Genomic DNA, 17,690 nt, shown 5'->3' on the forward strand with positions numbered 1-17,690 from the left:
ACCAAGCCGAAAGCACTCTGTCGGGGCTGAAACCACTCCGCCAAGCCGAAAAGCACTCTGTCGGGGTTGAAACCACTCCGCCAAGCCGAAAACCACTGCGTCGGGGTTGAAACCACTCCGCCAGGGCCAAAACCACTCGTCTGACCTTAAAACCACTCTGCCGAGCCTAAAAGCACTGCGTCGGGGCTGAAACCACTCCGCCAGGGCTGAAACCACTCCGCCAGGGCCAAAACCACTCTGCCGGGGCTGAAACCACTGCGTCAGGTGGAAAACCACTCTGCCAAGCCGAAAACCACTCCGCCGGGGCGAAAACCACTGCGTCGGGGCTGAAACCACTCCGCCAGGGCCAAAACCACTCGTCTGACCTTAAAACCACTCCACCAAGCCTAAAAGCACTCTGTCGGGGCTGAAACCACTCCGCCGAGCCTAAAAGCAGTGCGTCAGGGCTGAAACAACTCCGCCAAGCCGAAAACCACTCCACCGAGGCGAAAACCACTCCGTCGGGGCTGAAACCGCTCCGCCGAGGCGAAAAGCAGTGGGTCAGGGCTGAAACCACTCCGCCGAGCCTAAAACCACTGCGTCGGGGCCGAAACCACTGCGTCGGGGCAGAAGCCACTCCGTCGTTGCTGAAACCACTCAGCTGATCCTAAAACCACTGCGTCGGGGCTGAAACCACTCTGCCAGGGCCAAAACGACTCTGCCAAGCCTAAAACCACTCCGCCGGGGCTGAAACCACTCCGTTGGGGCCAAAACCACTCTGCCAAGCCTAAAACCACTCCGCCGGGGCTGAAACCACTCTGCCGAGCCTAAAACCACTCCGTTGGGGCCGAAACCCCTCCGCCAAGCCGAAAACCACTGCGTCAGGTGGAAAACCACTCCGCCGAGGCGAAAACCGCTCCGCCGAGGCGAAAAGCAGTGCGTCAGGGCTGAAACCACTCCGCCGAGCCGAAAACCACTCCGTCAGGGCAGAAACCACTGCGCCAGGGCCAAAACCACTGCGTTGGGGCAGAAGCCACTCCACCAAGCCTAAAAGCACTGCGTCGGGGCTGAAACCACACCGCTAGGGACAAAACCACTGCGTCGGGGCTGAAACCACTCCGCCAGGGCCAAAACCACTGCGTCGGGGCTGAAAGCGTTCCACCAGGGTTAAAACCACTCCGCCGACATTAAAACCACTCCGCCGAGCCTGAAACCACTGCGTCAGGGCTGAAACCACTCCGCCGAGCCTGAAACCACTGCGTCAGGGCTGAAACCACTCCGCCGAGCCTGAAACCACTGCGTCAGGCCTGAAACCACTCCGCCTAGCCTAAAACCACTGCGTCATTGCTGAAACCACTCCACCGGGCCTAAAACAACTCTGTCGGGGCCAAAACCACTCCACCAGTGCTGAAACTGCTCCGTCGGGGCTGAAACCATTCCACCAAGCCGAAAGCACTCTGTCGAGGCTGAAACCACTCCGCCAAGCCGAAAAGCACTCTGTCGGGGCTGAAACCACTCCGCCAAGCCGAAAAGCACTCTGTCGGGGTTGAAACCACTCCGCCAAGCCGAAAACCACTGCGTCGGGGTTGAAACCACTCCGCCAGGGCCAAAACCACTCGTCTGACCTTAAAACTACTCTGCCGAGCCTAAAAGCACTGCGTCGGGGCTGAAACCACTCCGCCAGGGCTGAAACCACTCCGCCAGGGCTGAAACCACTCTGCCGGGGCTGAAACCACTGCGTCAGGTGGAAAACCACTCTGCCAAGCCGAAAACCACTCCGCCGGGGCGAAAACCACTGCGTCGGGGCTGAAACCACTCCACCAAGCCTAAAAGCACTCTGTCGGGGCTGAAACCACTCCGCCGAGCCTAAAAGCAGTGCGTCAGGGCTGAAACAACTCCGCCAAGCCGAAAACCACTCCACCGAGGCGAAAACCACTCCGTCGGGGCTGAAACCGCTCCGCCGAGGCGAAAAGCAGTGGGTCAGGGCTGAAACCACTCCGCCGAGCCTAAAACCACTGCGTCGGGGCAGAAACCACTCCGTCGTTGCTGAAACCACTCAGCTGATCCTAAAACCACTGCGTCGGGGCTGAAACCACTCTGCCAGGGCCAAAACGACTCTGCCAAGCCTAAAACCACTCCGCCGGGGCTGAAACCACTCCGTTGGGGCCAAAACCACTCCGCCGAGCCTAAAACCCCTCCGTCGGGGCTGAAGCCACTCCGCCGAGCCTAAAACCCCTCCGTCGGGGTCGAAACCACTCCATGAAGCCTAAAACCACTCTGTCGGGGCTGAAACCCCTCCGCCGAGCCTATAACCACTCCGTTAGGGCGGAAACCACAGTGCTGGGGCGGAAACTGCTCCGTCAGGCTGAAAAGCACTGCGTCAGGCCGAAAACCACTCCACCAGGACCAAAACCACTCTGTCGGGGCTGAAACCACTCCATCAAGCCTAAAACCACTCTGTCGGGGCTGAAACCACTCCGCCGAGCCTAAAACCACTGTGTTGGGGCCAAAAAGCACTCTGTCAGGGCAGAAACCACTGCGTCGGGGCAGAAACCACTGTGCCAGGACCAACTCCACTCCGTCGGGGCTGAAACCACTGTGCCAGGACCAAAACCACTGTGCCAGGACCAAAACCACTGCGTCAGGCCTAAAACCACTCTGTCGGTGCTGAAACCACTCCACCAAGCCTAAAACCACTCTGTCAGGGCCAAAACCACTCCGTCAGGGCAGAAACAACTCCGCCAGGGCCAAAACCACTCGTCTGACCTTAAAACGACTCCGCCGAGCCTAAAAGCACTGCGTCGGGGCTGAAACCACTCCGCCGAGGCCAAAACCACTGCGTCGGGGCTGAAACCACTCCGCCAGTGCTGAAACCACTGTGTCAGGGCTGGGACCACTGCGTCGGGGCTGAAACCACTGCGTCAGGCCTAAAACCACTCTGCCGAGCCTAAAACAACTCCGTCGGGGCCAAAACCACTCCACCAGTGCTGAAACCGCTCCGTTGGGGCTGAAACCCCTCCGTGAAGCCTAAAAGCACTCTGTCGGGGCTGAAACCATTCCGCCAAGCCAAAAAGCACTCTGTCGGGGTTGAATCCACTCCGCCAAGCCGAAAAGCACTGTGTCGGGGTTTAAACCACTCCGCCAAGCCGAAAACCACTGCGTTGGGGTTGAAACCACTCCGCCAGGGCCAAAACCACTCGGCTGACCTTAAAACCACTCCGCCGAGCCTAAAAGCACTGCATCGGGGCTGAAACCACTCCGCGAGGGCCAAAACCACTCCGCCGAGCCTGAAACCACTCCGTCGTTGCTGAAACCACTCCGCCAGGGCCAAAACCACTCTGCCAAGCCTAAAACCACTGCGTCGGGGCTGAAACCACTCCGCCGAGGCCAAAACGACTGCGTCGGGGCTGAAACCACTCCGCCGAGGCCAGAACCCCTCCGTCGGGGCTGAAACCACTCCATCAAGCCTAAAACCACTGCGTCGGGGCTGAAACTGCTCCGTCAGGACTGGAACTACTCCGCCGAGCCTGAAACGACTCCGTCGGGGCTGAAACCACTCCGCCGAGCCTGAAACCACTGCGTCAGGCCTGAAACCACTCCGCCGAGCCTGAAACCACTGCGTCAGGGCAGAAGCCACTCCGTCGTTGCTGAAACCACTCGGCCGAGCCTAAAACCACTCCGCCAGAGCCAAAACCACTGCGTCGGGGCTGAAACCACTCCGTCGTTGCTGAAACCACTCTGCCAAGCCTAAAACCACTCCGCCGGGGCGAAAAGCACTCCGTCGGGGCTGAAACTACTCCACCGAGCCTAAAAGCAGTGGGTCAGGGCTGAAACCACTCCGCCAAGCCTAAAACCACTCCGCCAAGCCTAAAACGACTCCGTCGGGGCTGAAACCACTCCGCCGAGCCTGAAACCACTGCGTCAGGCCTGAAACCACTGCGTCAGGCCTGAAACCACTCTGCCGAGCCTGAAACCACTGCGTCAGGCCTAAAACCATTCCGCCGAGCCTAAAAGCAGTGCGTCGGGGCTGAAACCACTCTGCCGAGCCTAAAAGCAGTGCGTCGGGCCTGAAACCACTCCACCGAGGCGAAAAGCACTCCGTCGGGGCTGAAACCACTCCACCGAGCCTGAAACCACTGCGTCAGGCCTGAAACCACTCCGCCAGGGCGAAACCCACTCCGCTGAGCCTAAAACCACTCCGCCGAGCTTAAAACAACTCCATCGGGGCCAAAACCACTCCACCAGTGCTGAAACCGCTCCGTCGGGGCTGAAACCCCTGCGTGAAGCCGAAAAGCACTCTGTTTGGGCTGAAACCATTCCGCCAAGCCGAAAAGCACTCTGTCGGGGTTGAATCCACTCCGCCAAGCCTAAAAGCACTACATTGGGGCTGAAACCACTCCGCCAGGGCCAAAACCACTCTGCCAAGCCTAAAACCACTGCGTCGGGGCTGAAACCACTCCGCCGAGGCCAGAACCCCTCCGTCGGGGCTGAAACCACTCCATCAAGCCTAAAACCACTGCGTCGGGGCTGAAACTAGTGCGTCAGGCCCAAAACAACTCCATCAGGGCCCAAACCACTCCACCAGTGCTGAAACCACTGCGCCAAGCCTGAAACCACTGCGTCGGGGCTGAAACCACTGCGTCAGGCCTGAAACAACTCCGCCGAGCCTGAAACAACTCCGTCGGGGCCAAAACCACTCCGCCGAGCCTGAAACAACTCCGTCGGGGCCAAAACCACTCCACCAGTGCTGAAACCGCTCTGTCGGGGCTGAAACCCCTCCGTGAAGCCGAAAAGCACTCTGTCGGGGCTGAAACCACTCCGCCAAGCCTGAAACCACTGCGTCAGGGCCGAAACCACTCCGCCAGGGCCGAAACCACTCCGCTGACATTAAAACCATTCCGTCAGGGCTGGAACCACTCCGCTGACATTAAAACCCCTCCGTCGGGGCTGAAACCACTGTGCTGGGGCGGAAACTGCTCCGTCAGGCTGAAAAGCACTGCGTCAAGCTGAAAACCACTCCACCAGGGCCAAAACCACTCCACCGACATAAAAACCACTCCGCCAAGCCTAAAACCACCCCGCCGACATTAAAACCACTCCGCCGAGCCTACAACCACTCTGTCAGGGCGGAAGCCACTCCGCTGAGCCTAAAACCCCTCCGTCGGGGTCGAAACCACTCCGCTGACCTTAAAACCACTCCATCAAGCCTAAAACCATTCCGTCAGGGCTGGAACCCCTCCGCCGAGCCTATAACCACTCCGTTAGGGCGGAAACCACAGTGCTGGGGCGGAAACTGCTCCGTCAGGCTGAAAAGCACTGCGTCAAGCCGAAAACCACTCCACCAGGGCCAAAACCACTCCGCCGACATAAAAACCACTGCGCCATGCCTAAAACCACTTCATCGAGGCTCAAACCACTCCGCCAGGGCCAAAACCACTCCGTCAGAGCCAAAACCACGCCACCGAGCCTAAAACCAGTGCATCAGGGCTGAAACCACTCCGCCGACATTAAAACCACTGCTTCGGGGCTGAAACCACTCCGCCAAGCCTGAAACCACTCTGTCGGGGCCAAAACAAATCCGTCAGGGCCAAAACCACGCTGCCGAGGCTAAAAGCAGAGCGTCAGGGCTGAAACCGCTCCACCAAGCCTAAAACCACTGCATCAGGCCGAAAACCACTCCGTCGGGGCTGAAACCATTGTGCCAGGACCAAAACCACTCCGTCGGGGCTGAAACCATTGTGCCAGGACCAAAACCACTCCGTCGGGGCTGAAACCACTCCATCAAGCCTAAAACCCCTCCATCGGGGCTGAAACCACTCCATCAAGCCTAAAACCCCTCCGTCGGGGCTGAAACCACTCCATCAAGCCTAAAACCACTGCGTCGGGGCTGAAACCACTCCATCAAGCCTAAAACCCCTCCGTCGGGGCTGAAACCACTCCATCAAGCCTAAAACCACTCTGTCGGGGCTGAAACCACTCCATCAAGCCTAAAACCACTCTGTCGGGGCTGAAACCACTCCATCAAGCCTAAAACCACTCTGTCGGGGCTGAAACCACTCCATCAAGCCTAAAGCCACTCTGTCGGGGCTGAAACCACTCCATCAAGCCTAAAACCAGTGCGTCGGGGCAGAAACCACTCCGCCGAGCCTAAAACCACTGTGTTGGGGCCAAAAAGCACTCCGTCGGGGCAGAAACCACTCCGTCGGGGCTGAAACCACTGTGCCAGGACCAACTCCACTGCGTCGGGGCAGAAACCACTGTGCCAGGACCAACTCCACTGCGTCGGGGCTGAAACCACTGCGTCAGGCCTAAAACCATTCTGTCCGTGCTGAAACCACTCCACCAAGCCTAAAACAACTCCATCAGGGCCAAAACCACTCCGTCAGGGCAGAAACAACTCCGTCAGGGCCAAAACCACTCCATCAGGGCAGAAACAACTCCGTCAGGGCCAAAAACCACTCGGCTGACCTTAAAACCACTCCATCAAGCCTAAAACCACTCCGTCGGGGCTGAAACAACTCCGTCAGGGCCAAAACCACTCCACCAGTGCTGAAACCACTGCGTCGGGGCTGAAAGCACTCTGCCGAGCCTAAAACCACTGCGTCGGGGCGGAAACCACTCCACCGATTCGAGAATGGGCAACCTGCGCGTGTCGTTGTAGGAGACTGGGTAACATCCGTGTGCCTTTTGTTGCGTTGGGGCAGCCTCGGAGTGTCGTTCTAGCAGGCTGGGGAGCCTCCACGTGTCTTTCTAGGAGAGCGGGCAGCCTCGCAGTGTGGTTGTAGGAGGCCGGGAAAGCTTCACATGCCTTTGGGTGCAGCTGGGCGGCCTCCGTGTGCCTTTGGGTGCGGCCGGGCAGCCTCTGAGTGTGGTTGCAGGAGACTAGGGAGCCTCCACTTGTCTTTCGGTCCGGCCAGGCAGCCTGCCAGTGTGATTCCAGGAGAGCGGGCAGCCTCCGAGTATCGTTCGGGGAGGCCGGGGAGCCTCCGCGTGCCTTTCTGTGCAGCCGGGGAGCCTCCTCCTACCTTTGGGTTCGGCCAGGCAGCCTCGGAGTGTCATTGTAGGAGGCCGGGTAGTCTCCGAGTGTCGTTGTAGGAGGCCGGGGAGCCTCCCCGTGCCTTTGGGTGCGGCCAGAGATCCTGTGCGTGTCTTTAGGTGTGGCCGGGGAGGCTCCGCATATGTTTCGGTACGTCGAGGCAGCCTTTGAGCGTCATTGTAGGAGAGCGGACAACCTCCGTGTGCCTTTGAGGACGTCCAAGCAGCCTCGGAGTGTCGTTGTAGGAGGCCGAGCAGCCTCGGCGTGTCGGTCTAGTGGAGCGGGCAGCCTCCGCGTGTGGTTGTAGGAGACTGAGCAGCGTCTGAGTGTCGTTTTAGGAAGCCGGGAAGCCACTGCGTGTCTTTTGGTAGGGCCGGACAGCATCTGAATGTGGTTCAAGCGGGGAGCGGGGAGCCTCGGAGTGTCATTGTAGGAGGCCGGGCAGCCTCCACGTGCCTTTGGGTGCGGCCGGGCAGCCTCCGAGTGTTGTTCTAGGAGAGCGGGCAGCATCTTCGTGCCTTTGTGTGGATCCGAGGAGCCTCCTTGTGCCTTTGTGTGTGTCCGGTTCAGCCAGGAAGCCTTGGCGTGTCGTCGTAGGAGAGCAGGCAGCCTCGGCGTGTCGTTATGGGAGAGCAGGCAGCCTCGGCGTGTCGTTGTAGGAGAGCGGGGAGCCTCCGCGTGTCGTTGCAGGAAACCGAGCAGCGTCCACGAACCTTGCAGTGTGGCCAGGCAGCCTCCGAGTATCGTTGTAGGAGAGCGGGCAGCATCCGCGTGCCCTTGGGTGCGGCCAGGCAGCCTCCGCGTGTTGTTCTAGGAGGCCGGGCAGCCTCCGCGTTCCTTTTGGTGCGGCTGGGGAGCCTCTGCCTGCCTTTCAGTGCGGCCAGGGAGCCTGCGAGTGTCATCCTAAGAGGCCGAGGAGCCTCTAAATGTCGTTCTAGGAGACCGGGAAGCCTCCGAGTGTCGTTCTAGGAGACCGGGAAGCCTCCGTGTGCCTTTGGGTGCGGCCAAACAGCCTCTGAATTTTGTTCTAGGAGACCAGGAAGCCTGTGAGTGTCTTTCTAGGAGATTGGGGAGCCTCCGTGTGCCTTTGGGTGCAGCCAGGGAGCCTCCATGTGCCTTTGGGTGCGGCTAGGGAGCCTCCGCGTGTCGTTCTAGGAAGCCAGGAAACGTGCACGTGTGTTTGGGTGCAGCTGGGCAACCTGCGAGTGTTGTTCTAGGAGACCGGGCCGCCTCGGAGCGTCATTCTTGGAAGCCAGGCAGCCTCCGAGTGTCATTTCAGTCGACCGGTCCGGCTCCGCGTGCGTTTGGGTGCGGCTGTGCAGCCTCTGAATTTCATTCTAGAGACCGGGGAGCCTCGGAGCGTTGTTCGAGGAAGCAGAGGATCGTCTGTGTGCTTTTTGGAGCAGCCAGGGAGCATCTAGTTTTGTTCTAGGAAGCCGGGCATCCTCCACGTGCCTTTGGGTGCGGCCAGAGAGCCTCCTCGTCCCTTTCGGTGCAGCCGGGGAGCCTCTGCATGTCGTTCTAGGAGACTGGGCAGCATCCGAGTGTCGCCTTCGAGTCAGGGGAGCATCCATGTGTCATTGTAGGAGACCGAGCAGCTTCCGAGGATCGTCGTAGGAGACCGGGCAGCCTCGGAGTGTCGTTGTAGGAGGCTGAGGAGCCTCCGACTGCCTTTGGGTGCGGCCAGGGAGCCTCCGAGTGTCGTTCTACAAGATCGGGGAGCGTCAGAGTGTCGTTCTGGTGAGTTGGGGATCCTCCGCGCGCCTTGGAGTGCGGCCGTGGAGCCTCCGCGTGCCTTTGGGTGTGGCCAGGACCCCTTCGTATCAGGCTCTGCGTGTTCAGACGGCCTTGTGGCAGGCTCTGCAGGCTTGGGCGAGCTTGGAGGGGCTCTGCAGTCTCATTCGGACTCTTTTGGAGGTGGCCGAGGCCCTCCGTGTGCCCTCTGGGGTGCCGCACACTCCTGGGGGTGGTTTTTGGCCCCATCCCAGCCCCCTTGGTCTGTCTGTTGTGGTGCCTCTGAGTCATTTGGTGTGCCTTTTGGGGCACCTGCGACCCCTCGGAGTAGCTTTGGGGGGTGCCCAGACCCCGTGTTGTGCTTTTGTGTCATCCGTGACCCCTCGGTGTGCGTTTGTGCCCGCCGCAGGGCTCTTCAGGTGCCCCGTGGTGCTGCCCACACCCATCGCTGCCCTTCTGGGGACGCCCCAGAGCCCTCGTGGTGCCCGCTGGTGCTCCCCAGGGCATTCAGTGTGCCTCTGGGTGCTGCGCTGGCGTCTTGGGGGCCTTTGGGGGTGGCCCGGCCGTATGGGTGCGCTCTGGGAGGGCAGCCGGAGCCGTGGGTGTGCTTTGTGGTGTCCGCTGGGTGCCTTGGTGTGGGTCGGTGGCTGCCTGGAGGCGTTTGTGGTGCCTTTGGGGTTGCCGGTGGCCCTTGGAAGGGGGTTGGGGCGCTCGGCGGAGGCCTCGTTGCCCCTTTGGGGGTGTCCTGGGCCCTCGGGGGTGTCTTTTGGTGCTGGCCAGGGCTTGTGAGGTGCGTGTGGTTGCTCGCAGAGGCCTGGCTGTGCCTTGTGGTGCCTCTGCGGCCCCTGGTTGTGGCTCTCCTGGTGGCCCAGGGGGCTCGGTGGGCATGTTGGTGCGTCGCGGGTGCCTTCCCGTGCCTTTGGGTGTGCCCAGGGCCCTCGGGGTGCGTGTGGGGGGGCCCGCAGTGCCCTCGGGGTGCGTGTGGGGGTGCCGTGGAGCCGTCTGGTGGGCCTTTTGGGGTGCTTAGAGGTGCTGAGGGTGCCTTTTGGTGTGCGCTGGGCCCCTTGGTGTGGCTTTTGGGGCACCGCAGAGCCATGTAGTGTGCTTGTTGGTAGGTCCCAGGCTCCGGTTGTGGCTTTTGGGGTGCCCCTGGCCCCGCGTTGGGCCTTTCGGAGAGGCCTGGCGCCCTCAGCAGTTTTCTCCTGCTGCCCCGGGCTCCTCGGTGGGCGTTTCAGTGCAGCCTGAGCCCCGAGTGGGGCTGTGGGTGCTCCCCAGTGCCCCCATTGCGCGTTTGGGGCTGCCCTGGAGCCCACGGTGTCACTTTTGGCGCCCCCGCAGAGTGTTTGCCGCATCTTTCAGGGCTTTCCTGGCCTCTCGCTGTGCTGCTCGGGCCACGCGGACCCCCCCGGTGTTTCTTTCAGAGTGCCTCAGCCCCTCGGTGTGCCGTCTGGGGTGCCCGGAGCCCCTTGGTGTGCTTTTTGGGGTCACCCAGACCCCTTGGTGTGCTTTTCAGTGCCTGCTGGTCCCCTTGCTGTGCCTTTTGGTGTGCCCCAGAGCTCAGGATGTGGCTTTTGGGGCACCGCAGACCCATTTCTTGTCCTTTTAGGTAGGTCCTGGGCCTGCTGGTGTGTATTTTGGGGTGTCTTAGCCCCCTCGGAGTGCCTTTCCTTGCACCCCAGAGTGATTGGGGTACCTTTCAGGGTGCCCCTGACCCCTCAGGTTGCCTTTCAGGGTGCCCCTGGACCCTCAGTGTGGCTTTTGGGGCACCCTGCACCCCTAGGAGGTGCCTTTTGGGGCACCCCAGAGCACTTGGGGTGCTCTTCAGGGTGCTCTAGCCACCTCGGGGTGCTTTTCCTGGAGCCCCCTGTAGCTCTTTGAGAGCTCTCTAGGCTTTGGTTTGCCTTTTGAAGCATCTGAGATGTTTCTGCTCGCCTGTGGGGATGTGCTGGAGCCCTGGGGTTTGCTTTTTGGCTCCCCAGAGCCTTGGGGGTGGGTTGTTTGTTTGTTTGTTTGTGTTTTTTCCCCTTCCAGAGCACCTCGGAGCCCTCCGTTTGGTTCCTCGGCCCGCCGCTTGCTTCTCCGTGCGCCCCAGGCTCCTCGGGTTGCCTTTCGGAGCGCCCTCGATGCTTGGATTGTCTTGTGGGGCACCCCAGAGCCCCCCCCCAACACTGCACCCTGCTGGCTTCACCCCAGCCAGGCGGGGAGGGGCTCGTGCAGCACCTGCAGGCAGGCAGGAGGCAGAGGAGTTTGGCAGCGATCCCCTTGCCCTGCCCAGCACCAGGAGGAGGAAGAGGAGGGAGCCGCGGTCCTGTGCCCGCGGAGCCCTCTCCGGCCGGGCAGCGCCCGGCAGCTCAGCCGTCAGCAGCCGGGCAGAGGACGGGGCACCAAGGGCTCTTGTCTTTCCCTTGCAGCCCGCCCGGCCCTGCGGCAGCGCCAGCGGAGTCAGCGAGACGGCCGGGCCCTGCCCCTGGCCCCCAGGGACCCGATCCCGGAGCCCAAGGGGGAGAGCAGCGTTGCCGGCCCGGCCGGGCCCCCAGGCGGTGGAGAAAGCAGCCACGGCCGCTGCGGGGCCATCTAGGTCCCCGGGGCCCCGACCTTTCCGCGGCTGGACGTGGGCGGTCCTCGTGACAGCCAAGGTTTGGGCGTCAACTCGGCTGGGGGCACGTGGCCGAGCAGCGAGGGCGCCCCAGGCACAGCGAGGCCGCGGCGCTTTTTGCCCCGAGCAGCTCCCTCGAGCGGGAGCGCCGCCAGTGGGGCCAGGCCTGCCCCTGCCCCCCGGGGGAGCCGGTGGGGTCGAGGCCGGCCCCCGACACCCACCCCTGCCCTTAAAGGCAGGCTTGGGAGACTGTCAGAGTCTTCAAGCCTCAGGGTGCTCTTCAAGGAGCTTGGAGTCCCTTAATTTCTTCCCAAGTCCCTCAGTGTAACTGGAAGACCAACCTCAGGGACTCAGCCCACCTGGGAGACCTCTCTTCTGCAGGGCTCCCAGGTCAGCTGAGTTCCTTACAAGTCCCTAGGGGCTGTCAGAGTCTTAAAGTCTCTGGGGGCTCTTAAGGGAACCAGGAGGCACTGAGGAAGACATTAAGGAGCTCCAAGTACCTGGAAGACCAACCTCAGGGAGTCAGCCCACCTGGGAGACCTTTCTTCTTCAGGTCTCCCAGATGGGCTGAGTCCCTGAGGTGGTTCTTCCAGTAACTTGGAGAGCACCCAGAGACTTGAAGACTCTGAAAGTCTCCCAGCCCTGCCTTTAAGGGCAGTGGTGGGTGTCGGGGGCAGGCCTGGACCCGATTGGCTCCCCCGGGGGGCAGGGGCCGGCCTGGCCCAATGGGGGCCCTGGAGGCCCCTGGGCTCCCTAGCCCGAGAGACTTGTGTGGGGACAGAAATTCAGCAAGGCTTTTTTGCCCCCACACAAGTCTCTTAGGCTAGGGAGCCCAGGGCCTCCAGGGCCCCCATTGGCTCCGGGGGGGGTGTGTGTGGCCCAATGGGGGCCAGGCCTGGCCCCCACGCCCCCCACTGCCCTTAAAGGCAAGGTTGAGAGGCTTTAAGGCTCTTCAAGTCTCTGGGGGCTCTTCAGGCAACTTGGAGTCCCTCAATTTCTTCCCAAGGCACTCCCAGTCACTTGAGGAACCACCTCAGGGACTCAGCTGACCTGGGAGAACTGAAGAAGAGAGGTCTCCCAGGTGGGCTGAGTCCCTGAGGTGGTTCCTCAAGTAACTGGGAGTTCCTTGGGAAGAAGTTAAGGGACTCCAAGTTGCCTGAAGAGCCCTCAGAGACTTTAAGAGCCTTAAAGCCTTTCAACCTTGCCTTTAAGGGCAGCAGGGGCAGGCCTCAGCCCAGACCCCCACACTCCCCAGCCTCAGGGCTTTGGTGGGGGGCACCAAAAAGCCCTGCCCAGTGGCTGCCCCCACACAAAGCCCTGAGGCCAAGGAGCGCTCGCTGCTCCCTCGTCGCCCCGGCCTTCCCCGCTGCCTCCCGGGCTGGAGCTGGGCTGCCAGGGCCCCTGCTCAAAGAAAGGGCCAACCTGGGGGCGAGGAGAAACAGCCCCTTGGGACAGGAGCTCTCACCTACTGCAGCGAGATGGCCCCGGCTGCCAGCTGCCCCCTCTCCGCTCCAGCGCTGCAGCCAGGAGCTCTTCCCCGAGCAGGGAGAACGCAGCCTTCGGCAAGCTGCGAGCAGGCGTGAACAGAGACCGCGCACAGAACACAGCACATGGCACCTCGCCTCAGCTGGGGCTCGCGCCAAGTTTTATTGCCCAGAGCCCAAACACCTTCGCGTGGTGCCACCATGCCCGAGTCCCACTTGGCTCTTCCTGGGGAGCAGGACGAGCTGGCAGGCGCAGGCCGCCTTCCTGCTGCAGCAGCTCCTGGAGGGGTGCGTGAAGGCCAAAGCCGGATTCTTGCTCCTTCGGGTGGGGGGGTCTCTGGGAAAGCAGGTCACTTCCTCAGTGCAGCTGGAGTCTGAAGCTGGGGCCCCAAAGAGCTGCGGGAGGGGTGGGCAAGAGATGAAAGAGCAGCTCTTGCCAGCAACCAGCACCTAGGAAAACAAAACAGAGCTCTTCAGAAAGAGCAGGACCAGGCACTTTCCCTCTCTCAACACTCGGGCCCGACCCCGCATCCCCCCTGGGGAGCGGGCGCTGGGGCTCTGCGCACTGCGGCTCTGCCTTCTGGCCTTCAGCGCATCCACAGAGCACGGCTCCTGCTGAAAACAGAGCAGAAAGGCACACAACTAGTGGCCCCAAATATGAAAAAACAATAATAATAATGAAATAAATCAAAACCAGAGCCGTAGCTTGTCTGGCACCTACCAGGCCTCAAAGGTCTCGGAAGGAGCCCGAGCGCCGCTGCTCTCTGCGCGCTGCCAGTGATGGGCAAAACGCCTCTTCCTCCCATACGCAGCTCAGGCCCATTTCTCCTCCTCCTTCGTGTGCAAGGCGACAGCGCTGAACACCAAGAGGCCTGCCTTCAGGGAGAAGGCACCGGCACAGTACAGAAATGCCGAGGGGACACAACGTTCCTACTGCGTGGGCTGCAGGGGACGCCCAGACACCTAGAAAAGGAGAGACCCTCTCTCGAGTCTGGCACTGCACCACAACACAGCAACAGCATCTCTTGCGCACAACTCACGCTCCCTCTCCTCTTTAGTGCCCCCTGCTTCCCTAAAAAGGCAAGGGAGCTCCAACAACTCCAAAAAGCAAAGCCAAAGAGAAGCAAGTCCAAAGTCCTCCAGTCCCTCCTACGCTCCAGTACATTGCAGCCCAGCCAGAGCTGTCCCAGAGAGCCCCTTCCCCTGGCACGAGACATTCCCACCGGCCTTACCTGCGGAGAGGAGCCCCGGGGAGCAAAACCCAGTCGGTCATGACCTACTGGGAACTGAAACACCCCACAGCCCTCTGGCAGCGGGAGCTGCACGCCCCAGTTGTCCCCTCAGGCAGACAAAGCGGCCACGTTGAACTGACCCAGACAACAGAACCGACAAACACAACCGCAGAAACACAACCGAGCTCTCAGTGAGCACGTCAGCTCCCAGCAGCCACAAAGGAAGCAGACAGAGATCTTGCAGAGACAGGACACAGCTCCCACTACGCTTCTCAGCTCCCCAGGCAGCTGAAACCCCAAAACAGCCTCGCCAGTAAAACACACCTTCTGGTTATGAACTTCAAAGATGGTTTTTCCCCCTGGCCAAATGATACGCTCTGATTCCACTTTCTACAGCAAAGGCTGAAAGCTCTGTACTGACAGACAGACAGACAAGGAAGGACCCCGCACCAGCGCCACAACACGCCGCGCCACCACCAGGCTCCAGCTGCTCCCACAAGGCTGGGAACCAGCCTGCCAACACCCGCACCCGAAGAAAGCCCGAGGAAGGGCGGCAGCCGCGCTGGAAACCTGCCGCCCCCGGCAGCGGACGAGCCCCCGGCGGGGCGGGAAGCGCCACCCAGCCGCCTCGGGGCCGCCAGGGAAGCCCCTGCCCGAGCGCTGCCCCCTCCCCGGCGCTCCGGACAGCCCGGCTGCCGGCTGCCAACGCTCCCTCCTCCGGCGCCGCCCGCAGCCCGCCGGGCACTCGCTGCACGGGCCGGCAAACAGCGCCCGCAGACACCCAGCGCTCCGCTGCCGGCGCTCGCTCCTCCGCGGCGCCCGCCGGTGCTGCCAGCAGCTCGCGGCCGGCACCATCGCGCACGTCCCGCTTGGTCCCGCCGCGCTGCCAACGGCGCTGCCACAACCGTTGCGCGTTGCCCAGGCGAGAGCGACCGGCCGCCCCGACCGCCTCCCCGCGCCCGGCCCGGCCCCCCCGCCGCCCCCGAGCCCCGCCGCGCCACGACCCGCCGCGCGTCCCGCAGCCTGCCGCTCTCCAGCAGCGCCGCGCCACCGCACCACACAGGACGCGACGCCACGCGACGCCACGCGACGGGACCCGGCCGCCGCCGCCAGGCGCCACCACACAGCCAGCCACCCCGCCGCCATCTTCGCCGCCGGCCGCTCGCTCCCCTCCCCCCCGGCCAGAGGCGGGAGCGGGGCGCCAATCAGCGGCGGGCGGCGCGCAGGCGCCCTCCAATGGCCGAGAGGCAGCTGGCCCGGCCGGCCAATCCCCGCGGCGGCCCGGGCGGAGGGCGGGAGGGAGCGGAGAGAGGCCGGAGATGGCGTCCGGCGGCCGTGGGCGCCGCCGAGCGGGCGGGCGGCGGGGCCGGGGCTGCCGGCGCCAGGGACGCGGTCCCCGCTGTCCCCCCTCAGTGTCCCCCTCGCTGTCCCCCCGTCCTCCCGCCCGTCGCCGCCCGGTCGGCTGTCGCCGGCGGCAGAGGGCAGCGGGGAGGGCAGGCGCCGTGCGCGGGCAGGGCAGGGGCTGCGGGCAGGGCAGGCAGGAAGCGGCGCTGCCTCGTGTGACCCACGTCGAGGCCCCGCCGAGCTCCTCCCGGCCCGGGTCGCCCCCGACGGGCTCGCCCGGTCCCAGGCCGCTCTCCCCCAGCTCATACAGTCCTGCCCAGGCTCGTGCGGGCTTGCGCGGCGCTTGCACAGCCCCTCGTCCAGCCCGAGGGGCTCCTACGGCCCCGCACGGGTCTCCGCGGGCTTGTGTAGTCCCGCGCTGAGCTCGGGGGGGCCCGCGCCCGGCTCCACAGAGTCACAGCATGGTTGAGGTTGGCAGGGACCTCTGGAGATCATCTAGTCCAACCCCCCTGCTCCAGCAGGCTCCTCTAGAGCGTGTTGCCCAGGATCGCATCCAGACGGGTTTTGAATGTCTCCAGCGAAGGAGACTCCACCACCTCTCTGGGCAACCTGTGCCAGTGCTCACTCACCCTCACAGTCAAGAAGTTTTTCCTCAGGTTCAGGTGGACCTGCCTGTGCTTCAGTTTGTGCCCATTGCCTCTTGTCCTGTTGCTGGGCACCACGGAGAAGAGACTGGCCTCATCCTCTCGACACCCCCCAACCACCCTTCAGATACTTGCACACGTTGATGAGATCGCCTCTCAGTCTTCTCTTCTCCAGGCTCAACAGGCCCAGCTCTCGCAGCCTTTCTGCAGAGGAGAGATGCTCCAGTCCCCTCATCCTCTTTGTAGCCCTCCCCTGCACTCTTTCCAGTAGTGCCATGCCTCTCTTGTCCTGGGGAGCCCACAACTGCACCCAGGACTCCAGGTGAGGCCTCACCAGGGCTGAGGAGAGGGGCAGGATCACCTCCCTCCACCTGCTGGCAACACTCTTCCTCAGGCACCCCAGGATCCCATTGGCCTCCTTGGCCACAAGGGCACACTGCTGGCTCATGCTTCACTTGTTGCCCACCAGCACTCCCAGGTCCTTCTCTGCAGAGCTGCTTGCCAGCAGGTCAACCCCCAGCCTGTCCTGCTGCCTGGGCTTCTTCCTCCCGAGGTGCAGCACCTTGCGCTTGCCTATGTTGAACTTCATGAGGTTCCTCTCCACCCAGCTCTTCAGCCTGTCCAGGTCCCTCTCAATGGCAGCACAGTCTTCTGGCGCATCAGCCACTCCTCCCAGTTTAGTATCATCAGCAAACTTGCTGAGGGTGCACTCTGTGCCTTCCTCCAGGTCATTGATGAATACATTGAACAAGAGTGGATCCAGGACTGACCCCTGGGGGACACCGCTAGCTACAGGCCTCCAACTAGACTCTGCGCCACTGACCACAACCCTCGGAGCTCTGCCATCCAGCCAGTTCTCAATTCACCTCACTGGCCACTCATCTAACCCCCACTTCCTGAGTTTACCTGGGAGGATGTGATGGGAGACAGTGTCAAAACCCTACGAGTGCCTATGGGCCTGAACAGGGCTTGTACGGGCCTGTGCTGAGGTCATACGGGCTCGCGCCAGGCCCTGCAGGCTCATTTGCGTCCATGCCGGGCTCTGCAGGGTCCTACGGGCCCCCACAGGGCTCCACGGGCTTGTACGGACCCACATGGGGCTCTATGGGCTCATCCAGGCCCCCGCTGAGCTGGTGCGGGTCCCTGCCGGGCCCTAGGGGCTTGTGCGGACTTGTGCTGGGCCCTCCAGGCTCATACAGGCTCGTGCCAAGCTCATACAGGCCTGTGCCAGGCTCTACAGGCTTCTAAGAGCCTGAACGGGGCTCTAGGGGCTTGTACAGCCCCATGCCGAGCTCACATGGGCTTGTGCCAGGCCCTGCAGGCTTGTACGAGCCCTTGCTGGGCTCTGCGGGCTCGTACAGACCCCCACGGGACTCCACGGGCTCGTAGGGGCCCATGCCAAGCTTGTAGGAGCCCGTGCCAGGCCCTAGGAGCTCGTATGGGCCCTTGCCAGGCTCTATGGACTTCTATGGGCCTGCACGGGGCTCTGTGGACTCATACAGAGCTGTTTGGGGCTCTATGGGCTTGTACGCCCCCATGCTGAGCACATATGGGCCCGTGCCGAGCTCTGTGGGCTGGTACGGTCCTGCACAGCGCTCTACGGGCTCGTACGAGCCCACGCCAGGCTCTGCGTGCTCATAC

General features: G+C 62.5%; 1 long non-coding RNA gene across 1 annotated transcript; it reads right to left on the reverse strand.

Annotated features, from left to right (window-relative positions):
- Nucleotides 1-12,944: 12,944 nt before the first annotated feature.
- LOC138068765 (uncharacterized) lies at nt 12,945-15,240 on the reverse strand. The gene is made up of 3 exons (XR_011143516.1): nt 15,118-15,240; nt 13,551-13,792; nt 12,945-13,279 (listed from the first exon to the last, which is right to left on the reverse strand). It is a non-coding gene; the product is annotated as an uncharacterized lncRNA (long non-coding RNA).
- Nucleotides 15,241-17,690: the final 2,450 nt, after the last annotated feature.

Source organism: Struthio camelus, chromosome 11 (assembly GCF_040807025.1).
Source record: "Struthio camelus isolate bStrCam1 chromosome 11, bStrCam1.hap1, whole genome shotgun sequence".
Lineage (NCBI taxonomy): Eukaryota > Metazoa > Chordata > Aves > Struthioniformes > Struthionidae > Struthio > Struthio camelus.